This window comes from Gossypium arboreum, chromosome 7 (assembly GCF_025698485.1).
Source record: "Gossypium arboreum isolate Shixiya-1 chromosome 7, ASM2569848v2, whole genome shotgun sequence".
Classification (NCBI taxonomy): Eukaryota; Viridiplantae; Streptophyta; class Magnoliopsida; order Malvales; family Malvaceae; genus Gossypium; species Gossypium arboreum.
Genome location: NC_069076.1, coordinates 91017659 through 91035637, shown reverse-complemented (window position 1 = coordinate 91035637; position 17979 = coordinate 91017659). Strand labels below are relative to the sequence as shown.

The 17979-nt window shown below is 36.1% G+C and overlaps 2 non-coding genes across 2 annotated transcripts; one reads left to right on the top strand and one right to left on the bottom strand.

The window, feature by feature from the left end:
* The first annotated feature begins 394 nt into the window (after nt 1–394).
* LOC128295926 (small nucleolar RNA R71) lies at nt 395–501 on the top strand. Its single transcript, XR_008286475.1, has one exon. It is a non-coding gene; the product is annotated as a small nucleolar RNA R71 (small nucleolar RNA).
* A 5676-nt stretch (nt 502–6177) lies between these two features.
* LOC128296056 (small nucleolar RNA R71) lies at nt 6178–6282 on the bottom strand. Its single transcript, XR_008286604.1, has one exon. It is a non-coding gene; the product is annotated as a small nucleolar RNA R71 (small nucleolar RNA).
* Between the last annotated feature and the right edge of the window lie 11697 nt (nt 6283–17979).

The following is a 17979-nucleotide window of genomic DNA, read 5'->3' as shown; positions in this document are numbered from 1 at the left end:
TCTAGAATTATTGTTACCAATATATTGGACTTGTTCCTCTTCGATGCTAGGGTTGAAGAGCTAAAATTCTGTGTATGTTCCTCCTCCATTTGAATCACACCTCATCACTGGTTGAACCTAAGTAGAACCACACAAATCATCAATCTTTTTATTTAAGAGTTCTACCTGGTTAGATAGCATAGTAACCGCATCGAGGCTGAAAACACCGGTTGCTTTCGTCAGCTTTGTTCTCATGACTTGCCACTGATAGTTATTCAGTGACATCTCTTCAATAAATTCGTAAGCCACTTCAGCTATTTTGTTATTGATAGTCCCACCAGCAGCTGTGTCGATAAGTTGCCTTGTTGAGGGGTTCACGCCATTATAAAATGTTTGAACCTGCAACCATAAAGGTAACCCATGGTGAGGGCACATTCTCAATAGGTGCTTGTATCTCTCCCATGCATCATAGAGTGTCTCTATATCCATCTGCACAAAAGAAGAGATATTATTCCTCAACTTAGCCATTTTAGCTGGCAGAAAATATTTAAGTAAAAATTTTTCAGTCATTTGTTCCTAAGTAGTGATTGACCCTCGTGGTAACGAGTTCAACCACTGTTTAGCTTTGTTCCTCAATGAAAAGGGAAACAACCGAAGGTGAATGGTATCAACAGAAACGCCATTAATTTTAAAAGTATCGTAAAACTCTAAAAAATTCACCAAATGAGCGTTTGGGTCTTCGTCCTGCAAACCATCAAACTGAACAAACTGTTGGATCATTTGAATTGTGTTAGGTTTCAGTTCAAAATTATTTGTAGCAACAGCAAGCCTAACTATACTTGACTCAGCTCCTGTTAAAGTGGGTTTAGAATAATCATACATAGTACGTGGAGCAGGATTCTGATTTACTGGATCAGCAGCTATCATAAGAGGTAGCGGGTTTTCCTGGTTTTCAGCCATCTCCTCGGTTGTGGTGGTAATATCGTCCTCTTGTTCTTCCTCTGTGTATCTTAGGCTTCGCCTTTTTTCTCTTTGGTTTTTGCGAGCTATGCGATCAATCTCACTGTCAAAAAGTAATGGTCCTGACGGGTTTCTTCTAGTCATGCACTATAAAAACCTGCTAGAAGCGAATAAAAAAAATTAGAAAAGAAAATAAAAATTTAAATTGCAATAAAAGTAAAATGGCTAAAGTAATAAAAATCGAGTGTTCCTAAAATCTTAGATCCCCGGCAACAGCGCCACAAACTTGATCGTGTTGTGAATCGTGATAAGTTTTATAATTTATGAATGTCCATTCTTGGAAACTAACTATTATAACAATGAAGGCAAACGCACCTTATCGAACAATAGTATAGCTTATGGCAAGACTGGGATGTTGAACCTAAAGGAACTAAAAGTACTAGTAGTAACTGTCTTTTTATTATCTAGCCTAAAAATAAAGGGGTTTGTTTTATCTAAACTAATTACTAAACTAAGAATGTACAGAAAGTAAATCGGAGAAATAACTTTTGGGAAAACTGAATGATTTGGACAGTACCTAAGGGAAAAATCCACCTAGACTTCACTTGTTATTGACTCTGAACTAGACGATTTATTCACTTGACTTGATCCGTAGAAATCCCTAAGTTATATTATTATCTCTCTCGAGACTAACAACATCTAACCCTAGGTTGATTAATTGAAATCTCTTTCTAATTAACTCCCTAGTGTTGCATTAACTCGATCTATAGATTCCCTTATTAGGTTTCACCCTAATCCGGCAAAATCTTGTCACCCTATCTCTAGGCGTGCAATCAACTCTACTCAATTATGCTAGATCTACTCTTAGACAGGGACTTTTGCTCCTCTGAATAAGCACATCAATACTTGAATTAATATCCTGGAATATTAAAGCAAGAATTAAGAACTCATAATTAAGAACAAGTCAAATATTTATCATATAATTCAGATAATAATAACAAGATCCGTCTTAGGTTTCATTCCCCTTAGGTATTTAGGGGTTTAGTTCATATATATGAAAGAAAACATCTCAAAAGAATAATGATAACAAAACATAAAGAACTCTTGAAGGGAATTAAAGGGAGATCTTCAGTCTTGAAGGTGAATTCGGCTTTTGAGATGGATCAATCAGCTTTCCTCGAGTAATTTCTTACCTCCTACTTCATGTGTCTCTTTTTGGTACCTCCTGAGGTGTTAATATAGGCTTTAGAATGCTTCTAAACCCTTAAGAGTGGCCATTTCTGAATAGGACTAGACTTGGGCTCGACAGGGACACGCCCGTGTGCGATTGCTTCAAACCGTGTTCGAGTCTGTTGAATGGACACGGGCGTGTGAACTACCCGTGTGAGGGAGTCCAGGCCGTGTTGATTTCCCATGTTGACCCATTTTCTCCGTTTTTGGCCCGTTTCTCTCTCTTTTTACTCTCCTATGCTCTCTTAAGTATAAAACATGAAATTAAAGGATTAGGAGCATCGAATTCACCAAATCTAACGATAATTCATCCAAAAATATTCTAAGCATGGGATAAAAATATGTATAAATTACGATTTATCACAATCCATAGCGCCTAGATTGTCTCCTAAATAGAAAAGAGTCTCTTAACCACTCAACAAACATAAAAACGAGACAAAAAACACCTCACACTTATCGAATTTGCACCAAACGCAGAGATAAGTAACGACAACAAAAAAGGACCAAAAACTAATATGAAAATAAAGCCAAAAATCGGCAGCAACAACGGATTTTCAGCTGGAAAGAAAAAGAAAATAGAGAAAATATAGAGAGGGGAAATTTGCAGGGAAAATTCAGCAGGGTGAGAGAGTTGAATGATTTGGGTTACTCCCAAATCCCTTGTTTTGCTCCCACTAAACCCCAGCTGTTGCAAACCCTTAGTATCCCAAGCCAACTCAAATACTCCCACGACATTAGTAGCAAAAATAATGCCTTCATTCAGACTCGAACCCAATACCTCTCTCACATGTACACTCCCCTTATCCACCAGACCAGCAGGCCCATTCTTGTAAGCTTTTCCAACCAATTACTTTTTAGCCCTATAACCCAAGACAAGGCTTCATACATATAAAAACCAAATTTTTTCCCAAGCTAAGGTTTGAACTCAGGACCTCTCACACACACCTAGAAAACTTAACCACTGAAGCAGATACACAATTGTGTCAATTAATCACAAAAGCCGAAACATAAAATTTGGGGATTACAAAATCCATCATTATTCTATCCCATTTCCATTTTGGAATCATAATCGGTTGTAACAAACCATATGACACCTGATGTTCAGCTTTAACTTGCTGACAGATCAAACATTTCGAAACAAAGTCAGAGATATCTCTTTTCATTCCAGACCACCAGTAATGATGTTTCAGATCATTATACATTTCTGTACTACCTGGATATACAGATAAGCAACTATTGTGAGCATCGTTCAAAATCATATGAATTACTTTTGAATTTTAAGGAACACAAATCCGACCTCAAAATCTCAAACAATCGTCATTATCAATTTGATATTCAGAATTAGAATCCAAATCACACTGAGATCGTTTTGCTATTATTTCATTATCAACTTTTTGAGCATCAATAATCTACTATAAAAATAACGGTCTTGCTTTCAATTCAGCTAAAGTTGAACCATCATTGGACAGAACTAAATGAGTATTCATCGCATGCAATGCAAACAATGATTTCTGACTCAATGCATCAGCAATAACATTTGCTTTTCCCGGATGATAATCAATAACAAGCTTGTAATTTTTTAGCAGTTCTAGCCATCTTCAATATCTCAGGTTCAAATCTTTCTGAGTCATCAGATATTTCAAACTTTTATGGTCAGAATAAATATGACATTTTTAACCAAATAGATAGTGACGCCAAATCTTCAAAGTGAACACAATTGTGGCTAACTCAAGGTCGTGCGTCAGATAATTCTTTTTATGTGGCTTTAACTATCTCGAAGCATAGGCAATAACTTTGCCTTCTTGCATCAGAACACAACCTAAACTATTCATCGAAGTATCACTATAAATGACAAATTCTTTAGTGGACTCTGGTTGAACTGGTACCGGAGCTTCGGTTAATAGAACTTTCAACTGATCAAAGCTTTTCTAACACTTTTCGGGCCATTCAACATTCACATCTTTCTGAAGCAATGATAAACCGTAATTCATACATATTTCTATCCCATGCTTAGCACATTTTATGGATTATTTATCCTTAAATTTGGTGAATTCAATTCTCCTAATGCCTTAATTTCATGTTTTATACTTAAGTGAGCATAGGAGAGTGAAAGGAACGAGAAACAGGCTAAAAACAAAGAAAATGGGCCAACGTACGAAATTAACATGGCCTGGACTTCCTCACACGGGCAGACCACACGACCCTGTCAATTTGAAAAAATCGAAGCAAGACTCACACGGGTAGACCACACGCCCGTGCCTATTTAACAGGCGTCGAGCCCAAGCAGAGTCCTATTCAAGAAAGGCCACTTTTGAGGGCTCTTAGGCATTCCAAAGCCTATAAATACACCCTAGAAGAGGATAGAAGGGGGGACGCAGAGTAGGAAGCAAGGAATTACTCAAGGGAAGCCGATTGATCCATCTCAAGAGTCAGATTCATCATCAAGAACGGAGATCTCCCTTCAAGTTCCTTCAGGAGTTTTGGGTTTTCTTATGTTTTGTTATTTTTATACTTTTGAGATGTGATCTTTCATTAGTATGAACTAAAACCCCTAAATATCGAAGAGGAATGAAACCTAAGATGGATCTTGTTATTATTATCTGAATTGTATGATAAATATTTGACTTGTTCTTAATTATGTGTTCTTAATTCTTGTTTTGTTATTCCAGGATATTGATTCAAGTTAAGCTCTTATTTAGAGGAGGAATAGACCCTGTTTAAGAGTAAATTTGTCATAATTAAGCGGAGTTGGTTGCACGCCTAGAGATAGGGTGACAAGATTTTGTCGAATTAGGGTGAAACCTAATAAGGGGATCCATAGATCGAGTTAATGCAACCCTAGGGCGTTAATTAGAAAGAGATTTCAATTATTCAATCTAAGGTTAGACATTTTTAGTCTCGAGAGAGATAATAATATAACTTAGGGATCTCTATGGAACAAGTTGAATGAATAAATCGTCCAATTCAGAGTCAAATAACAAGTGAAGTCTAGGTGGATTTTTCCTTAGGTATAATCTCAATCAATCGAGTTTTCCAAAAAGTATTTTCCCCAAATTTCTTCTCTCTGATTTCTTAGTTTAATTAATTAGTTAGATAAACAAAACCCATTTATTTTTTTAGGCTAGATAATAAAAAGATAGTTGATACTAGTACTTTTAGTTCCTTTGGGTTCGATAATCCCGTCTTGCTAAAGCTATACTACTGTTTGATAGGTACACTTGCCTTCATCGTGATAATAGTTAGTTTTAAGAACGATTCATTATAAATATTTAAAACCTGTCACGAATATCACGTATCAAGTTTTTGGTGCCGTTGCCGGGGAACTAAGATATTAAGAACACTCAATTTTTATTACTTTAGCCATTTTACTTTTATTGCAACTTAAATTTTTCTTTTCTAATTCTTAATTTATTTTCTTTTGACAGGTTTTTCTAGTTTATGACCAGGAGAAACCCGTCAAGACCATTACTTTTTGATAGTGAGATCGATCGCACAGTTCATAGAAACCAAATAGAAATAAGGCGAAGCTTACGTTACACAGAAGAGCAAGAGGAAGATACTTCAACCACCACCGAGGAGATGGCTGAAAATCAAGAAAATTCGCTACCTCTTGCGATTGCTATTAATCAAAATCCTGCTCCGCGCACTATGTATGATTATCCTAAACCTTATTTAACAGGAACTGAATCGAGCATGGTTAGACCTGCTGTAGCTGTAAATACTTTTGAACTGAAACCTAACACAATTCAAATGATACAACAATTTGTTCAGTTTGATGGTTTACAGGACGAAGATCCCAATGCTCACTTAGTAAACTTTTTAGAACTATGTGATACATTTAAAATTAATGGCGTTTCTGATGACGCCATTCGCCTTTGGTTATTCCCTTTTTCATTGAGAAACAAAGCTAAACAGTGGTTGAATTCGTTACCGCGAGGGTCAATCACTACTTGGGAACAAATGACCGAAAAGTTCTTATTAAAATATTTTCCGCCGGCTAAAATGGCTAAATTAAGTAATGATATCTCCTCTTTTGTGCAGATGGATTTAGAATCACTACGATGCATGGGAGAGATATAAGGACCTTTTTCAAAGATGCCCTTACCATGGGTTACCACTCTGGCTACAGGTTCAAACTTTTCATAATGGCCTGAATCCTTCGACTCAACAAATGGTTGATGCAGCTGCTGGCAGAACCATCAATAATAGATGTCACTGAATAACTATCAATGGCAAGTCATGAGTACAAAGACAACGAAAACAGCCGGTGTTTACAACATCGAGTCGGTCACCATGCTTTCTAATCAGGTAGAACTCTTGAATTAGAAAATTGATGGTTTTCTTAGTTCTTCACAGGTTCACCCAGTAATGTAGAGCGAAGCAAATGGAGGTGGATCGAGCAATTTAGAATACCCACCTTATGGCCACAACACTGAGAACGAGCAGTTAAATTACATGGGTAATAATCCTCGATCTCAAAACAATCCTTATAGTAATACTTACAATGCAGGTTGGAGGAATCACCCAAATTTTTCATGGGGAGGCCAAGGAAATCAGAAACCACCATCCCCTGCAAGCTTTCAGCAACCACCATACCAGTAGGAGAAAAAGCCGAACCTTGAGGAGATGCTAACCAAATTCATCTCGGTGTCAGAGACTCATTTTTAGAATACCGAGACGGCACTCAAAAATCAACAAGCATCAATCCAGGGTGTAACACCCCTTACCCGTATCCAAGGCCGGAACAGAGTACGAGGCATTACCAGACTTAACAATACACATAGACGAAAACCAGGCCATAAAATTTCATTTAATTCAAAACTTTTCGAACACATGCATAACAAACAAAGCTAACTATATCATCACATCAAAACATAGGACATGGCACGATTAATTAAACTTATAAACCATAATAGATAAGGACTACATCTCATGATCATATACGATAACTCAATTCAGACTGATACGTATGGTCAAAATCATAATGAAAATTACATATCACAAACCAAGTTCCTATACATGCCACTCACTTGATATTTCTAATATTTAAATTAATTCTCCCAAAAATGATAGTTTGATAGTGTGATTTTGCCTCCGACGATCTCCAACCCCGAGCCGACCTGCCAATACTAAAGAAATGGAGAGGATGGGTAAGCTTTACGCTTAGTATGTTCATATGAAAATAATAAGCAATTACTACCATGCTTTTCAAGATAAAACACTATAATTGTACAATTACACATGTTCAGGACAGGCTGTTTTCTGGAGTCCCAGTGTAAAAAAAATCATATCTCGAGGTACAAAACTCAAAATCCAATTCCGTAAATTTTTTCTGAAACTAGACTCATATTTCTACTTAATAATTTTTTTCTAGAATTATTGGTTGGGCCATTTAGTATAGTTTATTAGTTAAAGTCTCCCCTGTTTCAGGGTATGACTAATCTGACCCTTTTGCACTACGAACCAAATTTATCCCTGTACAGAATTCCAACAACCATGATGTTTCTTTCCCTTAAAAATAGACTCAATAAGGAATCCATGAACATAAGGTATGACTCTTAATAATTTTTGTACAATTTATGGTGAATTTCTAAAGTCAGAGCAGGGGATCTCGAATTCATCCAAACTCTATTTCACAAGAATTCAAATATCACACAATATAGAATTATTTTGCTTCCCCTGTTTCTTTTATGTGAAAATAGACTCATTGAGCTTTACTTTCATATATCATTTGCATTTTTATTCAACTTCCACGATTTTTGGTAAATTTTTAAAATCACACAACTGCTACTATCCAACACTACTTTACTACTAAAGTTCACTTTTACACAATTCACTTAATCCATTCCATTTTACCGAGGTTCGCTCAAATATCAAGCATATTGCTCATAAATTCAAATAAACATATACTTGCACTTGTTCATCACATAATCACTTTCACATGTATTTTCATTTAATCGATTTCCCGTTGAACTCATCGGAATAATAACATATACACAATTGCCTGCACATTTTCTCATTTCCACACTTGTAGCCGAAGCTATCTGGTATGCATAGTAGCCTGCACTTAGTACTACACATGCGACCAATTATCTGGTACACGTCGTACCCTACACTTAGTACTACACACGTGACCTAACCATCTGATACACGTAGTAGCCTGCACTTAGTACTACACACGTGATCAAAGTTATCGTGCACGATAGTAGCTCGCACTCAAGATTACACATGCGACCAACAACTGCGGTACACGTAGTAGCCCGCACTTAGTACTACACACGTGATCACAGCTGCACGCATAGTAGCTCGCACTTAGTACTACACATGCGACCAATTATCCGGTACACGTAGTAACCTGCACTTAGTACTACACACGTGACCTCACAATAGTTCATTTGTATCGTTTCTATGTCGAAGGTTCAACCGGGAAATTCCTCACTTTTCAACATTTTACTAAATTGTCCATAATCAATTTAAATTCATAATTTACATCAAATAACCATTTGATAGGCAGCCACATTTCATATGATATCAAAATATATTAACATAAAAAGAATCGATAGATTATTTATATACAAATTTACTCGAAATGTCGATCTCACTATCCATAGTACCAATTGTCCATTCATAGTATAATAAGACACAACTCAAATAGCAAATCAGCTTTTAAGAATTACATAACATAAATCACATATTTCATATATTACTTGACATGTATCATCATTTTCTTGCATTTCATGTAACATTCTTTCATGTCATATTTCCACATCATAAACACCATTCCATCAACTTTTCCAATATATTAAATCATACAATATATGCAATAATAGTAAGAAATATAATTCAAACATAACATTGCATTATTATTATCATACGAACTTACCTCGATACAAAATATTACCTTGTAAACTTTGTTTTTCCCTCGATCACGACTTGAATATCGTTTCTCTTGATCTATAATACCAAATTAATTTATTTAATACATACATTCATCAAAACAGCCTTTAATACAAACTTTGGAAAAATTACCATTTTGCCTCTAAACTTTTGCATAATTACACTTTTGCCCCTAGGCTCGGGAATTAAAATTCATCCCTTATTCTTATGTTTTATGACATGCTGATCATTTTTCCCTTCTATGACAACATCAAATTCTCACTCTAACATGCATTTATGACTATTAGGTATTTTTACCGATTAAGCCCTTTTACTCGTTTTCACTTAAAACCCAGTAGCACAAGTTTTCTAACATAATTTAAAACCTCATATTCTACCATAAAACACCAAAATACACAAATTTCACCTATGGGTATTTTTCCAAATACGAACCCTAGGTTGAATTATTGCTAGCATAAGCTTAATCAAGTTACCGGGATTCCAAAAACGTAAAGAACTTGAAAAATGGGGCTAGAACGGACTTACTATTGAGCTTGGAAAGCTTGAAAACCCTAGCCATGGATTCTCCCTTGGTATACACATCCATGGTGAAGAAGATGAGCAAAATTGGCTTTTAATTTTGTATTTTAATTCATTTTACCCCTAAATGACCAAAATGCCCTTTTTACTAAACTTTCCAAAAATTTCATCCATGTCCAATTTTTGTCCATAAACTTAGAAATTGGTCAAATTTCTATTTAAGACCTCCTAATTAATATTTCAAAGCAATTTCATACTAGAAATTTCTAGAATGCAAGTTTTGCAACTTATTCAATTTAGTCCCTAACTTCAAATTAAGCACTTTATGCATAGAATTTCTTCACGAAATTTTCACACAATCATGCAATCATATCATAGACCTCAAAATAATCATAAAATAATTATTTATATCTCATATTTTTGGTCATGAAACTACTATTCCGATTAGGCCCTAATTCGGGGGCTCGAAACTTAGATTGGATAGCTCGCCAAGTTGATTTCTAAATGACCACAAGGTAGCCTGCCAAGAAACACTGAATCTAACCCAAGGGAGCAACTTAACGCAATTGTCATTCAAGATGAGGAAGGGCTAGTGGTAAAACCAAGGCCAGAACTGGTGGTAAGAGAAGGTAAGAATGAGGTAGGCCAAAACGAACAAAAATCGGTAAGTCCAGAATATAAACCTCGAGTGCTATACCCCAATGCGACAAGGAAAGACCGCTCAGATGAACAATTTGGTAAATTCCTTAAACTTTTAAAGAAAATACATATTAACTTACCGTTTATTGAAGCATTTTCGCAGATGCCAAACGTAGTCAAATTTTTAAAGGAACTTCTAGCAAATAAATGAAAGTTAGATGAAAGGTCGCATGTGGAGCTAAACGCGATTTGCTCAGCCATTCTTCAGAATAAGCTACCCAACAAACTAAAAGATCCAGGGAGTTTTACTATTCCTTGTTTAATTGGTAGTTTAAATGTTAATCATGCATTGGCTGATCTAGGGGCTAGTATCAATGTTATGCCTTACAAATTGTTTAAACAACTAGGTCTAGGGAAACCCAAACAAACTAGGATGAGCATTCAATTAGCAGATAAAACTGTCAGATTTCCTAGGGGTATTATTGAAGACATAGTCGTTAAAATTGACAAATTTATATTCCCAATTGATTTTGTTGTTTTAGATATAGAAGAGGATAGTAACGTTCCTTTAATTTTGGGAAGGCCCTTTTTAGCAACTGCTAGAACAATTATTAACGTTGGCACAGGTGAACTCACACTTCGTGTAGGAGACGAAACAATCACCCTTCAAGCTCGTAACCTGAACAACACATTGAAAATTGAAGGTGATTGTACAAATTGTTCTACTAAGACTGATCATATAGTGCAACCTATTTTGCAAGAAATAAGTTTGAAGGACACACATGAGCCATGCTCAATCCACAATAAAGAATCTACCCATGAAGAACAAAGGTTACGAATTGATGGGTTAGATGAATGGCTGACATTTAAACCGAGAAAACACGATAAACCAAAACTACGCCAGAACGACCTCAATGCCTCACCAAATCAACTTAAAGTTGGAGATAAAGTTTCATTTGATGCCGCAGATCCTCACATTGACACTACCAAATCGAATGAAGAAATTCCTCTTATGGTACTTAGCATTTTCCCATTTGGTACAGTCAAGGTAAGTCATCCCAAATTCGGCACCTTTAAGGTAAACAATACCTTCCTAAAACCTTATTTTGATGGGATTCATAGCAGGAATGAGGAGTATAAACTCCTCGAACCACCATGACCATTCACCAGAAAGGTAAGTCGAGCTTAGACTATAAATAAGCGCTTCTCGAGAGGCAATCCGAGCACTAACAATATTAATTTCTTTAAATTTTAGTTTTAACATCTAACATACTAACCGACTCATGGAATGCAGGCTTTCTAAAACACACACGCCAGGCACACGGGCGTGCCTTAGGCCGTGTGAAAACAGGGCGAAATTTTCCCCAACATGGGATGCGATAAGTCGCCACGGCTGTGCGTTAGGACCTTGGGCAAATTTTCCAAAACAACCGTGGTTGACCTGAGAAAATAGCACAGGCATTCGCCACGCCCGTGTCTAGAACCTGTGGTCGAACCTGTCAGATTAACACAGGCATGGGCCTACATACACGGGCATGGGAGAAGCTAACGAAGATTGACACAGTCGTACAACATGACCAAGAGCACCGATGCACCCAATTTCGAAAACCACAAAATGCACGAGCTGAAACGAAGGCACACGGGCATGCCCCACGGCCGTGTGCCCCAATTTCCCTATAAACACCTATTATCTATCTTAGCTTTATCTTTATATTTTGAAATTAATTTTTATTTCCTGATTATACTATTTTATCTTGAGTTTTGACAATTTTCAATTCCAGCTATTTCATTGTAAGTAATTATGCTTCCTTATAGTCCTGATTCTGTCACAGTTATAAAGAGCTCCAAAGCTCATCGTCGCATAGGAACTAAAAACTCCACCGGGAAAGGACTTATGGACTAATGAACCTCTACCACCACCGGAGTATCTTCCTCCACTCTCACGCCGATTATTCTCCAAAACTCCAGTTCAAGGAAATTCAGGAAGTTTCACTTCTCTCCCTATCTTATGATTATAAATCTATCTTTTTCAATATATCTACCTTTGTACATTGAGGTCAATGTACATCTTAAGTGTGGAGGGTCTTTTATATCAGAAAAATCCCTGAATTTTATTTTATTCTCATGCGATCTTCTCATATCATTATTAGAATGAATTTCAATTAGTCTATAATGTTTATTGATATATCTTGAATTAAAACATAGGCATTTATGCATTGATTGTTTAAACTTTAAGACATTTGGGAATCAAAAATGATAAGTTGATTTTTGAAGAATTAAAAACTTTTAGGTTGTTTCCCCAAGTTTAGGTATTATTTTGAGTTGGAATTCACAAGTTTAAACATCAAAAAGCCATAATTTTTTGTGAGATATTGAGCCTTTAGAGCATCTATTATTTCTTTCATGCTCATTTCATTATGAGTGCATCAGTATTGAATTGTTATTCTAGAACTTGCTTGATTATCCATGTCAAGACCACACCATTTGATTTGATATGTCAAAATGATAAAGGCACTTAGGTCTAACCCACTCACTCCATAAAAGCCTACCTTCACAATTAACCCTTTGTGAACCCCCTTGAGCTAACAACCTATTCATTGATTTACCCTCAATATTAACCCATAACTCATTATTGTTGAAATCCCCTAAATTAATTTGATATTTTTTGTCGAGATTTGAGTTGGAATAGTTGCTTAGCTATGTTTTATTCTATTTTGTAATTTGACTTGTTCTTAAAATATATATATATAATACATGTAAACATATTTGTAGTAGTGATCTTCTGAGCTAAAAAAGTAGAATTCCATATTCTGAGAAAAAGCTCTGTTGTACGTAATTGATGACTAGTCATTTTTCTAGTTAGGAAATTTTTCAATTCAATCTGGATTCTAACCCTTTCTTTCAGTTTGTGACCACACCCTCTAACCAAAGCCACGTTACAACCCTCTAAAGACGTTTTGATTGATGTTTCATCTCAATTTATAGTGGTGGAGATTTGATTTTCATACAGGCCTATGGTAATGACTTTTCATTATTGACTATTGAGTGCTTCATTTATTGTCCTTAAACACCTCAAGTGATTTGAGTGAATCTTTAGTGAGGATGTGAAACTCTGTGATATTTTGAATCAAAGGTAATTACTTAGATGAGGGGAGACACCTATGTTTTCATGATAAAATGCTCAATTTGGAATGTTTGAAACTTTGATGTTCTTTCAGTTGAATTTTCAATGTATGAGTACCTATGGATTAGTTTGAGATATTATTGATAAGAATTATAAGTTGAGAAGAATTTATTTTGATTATGAGTTGAGGATTTTGCTTGAGGACAAGCAAATGCTTAAGAGTGGGGGTATTTGATAAACCGTAATTCATACATATTTCTATCCCATGCTTAGCACATTTTATGGATGATTTATCCTTAAATTTGGTGAATTCGATGCTCCTAATGCCTTGATTTCATGTTTTATACTTAGGTGAGCATAGGAGAGTGAAAGGAACGAGAAACGGGCTAAAAATGGAGAAAATAGGCCAACGTACGAAATCAACACGGCCTGGACTTCCTCATATGGGCAGACCACATGGCCGTGTCAATTTGGCAGAATCGAAGCACAACTCACACGGGTAGACTACACGCCCGTGCCTATGCAACAGGCTTGACCACGCCCTGAAGTAATTGTACATGGGTGTGTCACACGAGCGTGTCCCTGTCAAGCCCAAGCAGAGTCCTATTCGAAAAAGTCCACTTTTGAGGGCTCTTAGGCATTCCAAAGCCTATAAATACACCCTAGAAGAGGAGAAGAGTGGGGATGCAGAGTAGGAAGTAAGGAATTACTCAAGGGAAGTCGATTGATCCATCTCAAGAGCCAGATTCATCATCAAGACTAGAGATCTCCCTTCAAGTTCCTTCAGGAGTTTTGGGTTTTCTTATGTTTTGTTATCTTTATACTTTTTAGATGTGGCCTTTCATTAGTATGAACTAAAACCCCTAAATACCAAAGGGGAATGAAACCTAAGACAGATCTTTTTATTATTATCTGAATTGTATGATAAGTATTTGACTTGTTCTTAATTATGTGTTCTTAATTCTTGTTTTGATATTCCAGGATATTGATTCAAGTTAAGCTCTTATTCAGAGGAGGAATAGACCCTGTCTAAGAGTAAATTTGTCATAATTAAGCGGAGTTGGTTGCGCGCCTAAAGATAGGGTGACAAGATTTTGCTAGATTAGGTTAAAACCTAATAAGAGGATCCATATTTCGAGTTAATGCAACCCTAGGGCATTAATTAGAAAGAGATTTCAATTATTCAATCTAGGGTTAGACGTTGTTAGTCTCGAGAGAGATAATAGTATAACTTAGGGATCTCTACGAAACAAGTTGAATGAATAAATCATCTGATTCAGAGTCAAATAACAAGTGAAATCTAGGTGGATTTTTTCTTAGGTATTATCTCAATCAATTGAGTTTTCCAAAAAGTATTTTCCCCAAATTTCTTTTCTGTGACTTCTTAGTTTAATTAATTATTTAGATAAACAAAACCCTTTTATTCTTTTAGGCTAGATAATAAAAAGAAAGTTGATACTAGTACTTTTAGTTCCTTTGGGTTCGATAATCCGGTCTTGCTAAAGCTATACTACTGTTCGATAGGTACACTTCCCTTCATCGTGATAATAGTTAGTTTCAAGAACGATTTATTATAAATGTTTAAAACCTGTCAAGAATATCACGTATCAAGCAACTTTGTCAATGGAGTAGCAATCATAAAAAAGCCTTTCACAAATCGTTTATAATAACCGGCAAGTCCCAGAAAACTACAGACTTCAGAAACATTTCTCGAAGGCTTCCAATCTAAAATAGCTAAAATTTTGCTCAAATCAACTCGGATACCTGATGCTGACATAGTATGTCCCAGAAAATCAACTTCGCGTAACCAGAATTCACATTTACTGAACATCGCAAATAACTGCTTATTACACAAAGTCTGTAACACTATTCTCAAATGCTCTGTATGTTCGGTTTCATCACGTGAATATATCAATATGTCATCAATGAATATGTAAACAAATCAATCTAAATACGGTCTGAAAATTCTGTTCATCAAATTCATAAAAATAGTAGGTGCATTCATTAATCTGAAAGGCATAACTAAAAACTCATAGTGTCTGTACCTCATTCTGAATGTAGTTTTTGAAATGTCTGGATCTTTTACTCTCAACTGATAATAACCCGATCTGATATCTATCTTTGAAAACACGGTATCTCCTTTCACTTGATTAAACAAATCGTCAATTCTGGGCAGAGGATATTTATTATTGATAGTCACTTTGTTCAACTGACGAGAATCAATGCACATTTTCATCGTACCATCTTTCTTTTTCACAAAAGAACAGGAGCACCCCAAGGTGAGAAACTCGGTCTTGCAAATGCTCTAGCAGTCAACTCTTGTAACTAAGACTTTAATTCTTTCAGCTCGATCGGAGCCATTCTATATGGAGCTATCGAAATCAGAGTAGTCCCCGGTACTAATTCAATGCCAAACTCAACTTCTCGAATTAGAGGTAATCCCAGAAGTTCTTCAGGAAACACATCAGGGAATTCACAGACAACAAGCACTGATTCAATTTTCCTTTCTGTCACTTTCAGATCAATCACATAAGAAAAGTAGGCTTTTACAACCCTTTCTCACATGTTTCTGAGCTAACATCGAAGAAATCACTGCTGGTAAACCATTCAGATCATTAGAATCAATCCTAATAGTCTCATCATTTTGACATCGTAAATCAATAGTCTTTCGTTTGCAGTTTACAATAGTATCATGCAAAGTTAACCAATCCATACCCAGAATTATATCAAATTCGTCAAATGGTAATAACATCAAATCAGCCGAAAAATATGAATATCGAATCATCAACAGATAATTCTTACACACTTTGTCAACCAAAACACACCAGCCTAAAGGGTTCGATACTCTAATTACAAATTCAATAGACTCTACAGACAAAGTCTTATTGCTCACTAAGTTCATGCAAATATAAGAATGCATTGATCCCGGATCTATTAATGCAATCACAGAAGTATCATAAAGAGTGAAAGTACCAGTAATAACATCTGGAGACGAAGCTTCTTCGCATGCACAAATATAATAAGCTCTGGCAGGTGTGCAAGCCTCAGATCTAACATTCATATCTTTAATTCCCCTCTAGCTTCCATTCACATTACCCCTATTTCTAAGCGGTCTACCTCGAGCTGTATTGCCACTCGGCTCAGATTTTGCACAATCTCTTACTATACAGACTCAGGACATTCACAGATAAAGTGATCTAAGGATCCACATCTAAAGTAAGCTCAGTCATTCAATCTACAGCTTCCCAGATGTCTTTTACCATAATATCTACACTTGGGTTGATCGGATCGGACATTTCCAACACTTGCAACAAAAATAACTGGAGCTATGAAACTCGAATGTGATCTAGTACGATCTCTACTTGAATGTCGCACATTAACCTTTGAACGGCTAAAATCATCTCGGAATTTCTTAGATTCTGAATGAAATAACTTACTCAATGATCTTTTTCACACCTTCTTAGCTTCTGAGTCGGCTTTTCTTTTCTCTTTCTCGAGTTCTTCAGCTTTACATTCTCGTTCAACAAGCACAACAAACCCTTTTATCTCCAAAATTCTGACTAACAAGCGGATATCTTCATTTAAGCCATCTTCAAATCTCTTACACATTATTGCTTCGATCAAGACACATTCTCATACATACTGGCTCAATCTCACAAATTCTCGCTCGTATTCTGTAATAGACATACGACCCTATTTTAACTTAAGAAACTTTTTGCGTTTCTAATTGATGAATCTCTGACTGATATATTTCTTTCAGAATTTAGCTTGGAAGAAATCTCAGGTAACTCATTCTCTCGGAACCACAGATATCAACGTCTTCCACCAATGATACGCTATATCTCTCAAAAGTGAAATGGCACATTTAAGACATTCATCAGGAATACATGACAATTCATCGAACACTCGTATTGTATTCTCGAGCTAAAATTCCACTCTCTCGACATCATCATTAGTAGTAGCATGAAACTCTTCGGCCCCATTTTTTCTAATTTTATCAACTGGAGTCTTATTTAGCTGAATCAGAATAACTAGTGGCATGACAGGAACTTGTGGAGGATTTAGTGGGGCAAAGGTTGTGGAACAGCCGGATTAATTCTCATATACTGAGTGAACCAATCATTCATCATTTGGTAAAAGGCTTGCTTAGCCTCTCCCTCGTGGCTACTACTAGCAGGACTAGAATCAGATGGCGCTGTCCCTTGAGCAGGAGCAGGTGCATTACTTTCAACATCATCAACTACGGCTCGTTTGGATCCATTTACTATATAAAAACACATTTTAATTGTCAGGAATCATCACACTATCGCAATTCATATATATGGCATGTATAGCTAGACTCACATACTCTACATTAGTCTTAGAATTGACTAAATTGTAGCTCTGATACCAACCAAATGTAACACCCCTAACCCATATCCGTCACTGGACTAGGGTTATGAGGCATTACCGGACATATCGGAACATTTCGTAATCATTTCACAATCAAAAGTCATACATCGCCATATCATAGTCAAATATCAATATAAAATCCCTTTCTTAGGTCAACGAGACCATAGACATGCATTAGGAAGAGTTCGGGACTAAACTGAACACATAAAAAAACTTTTGAAGCTAAACAATTTTTTTAA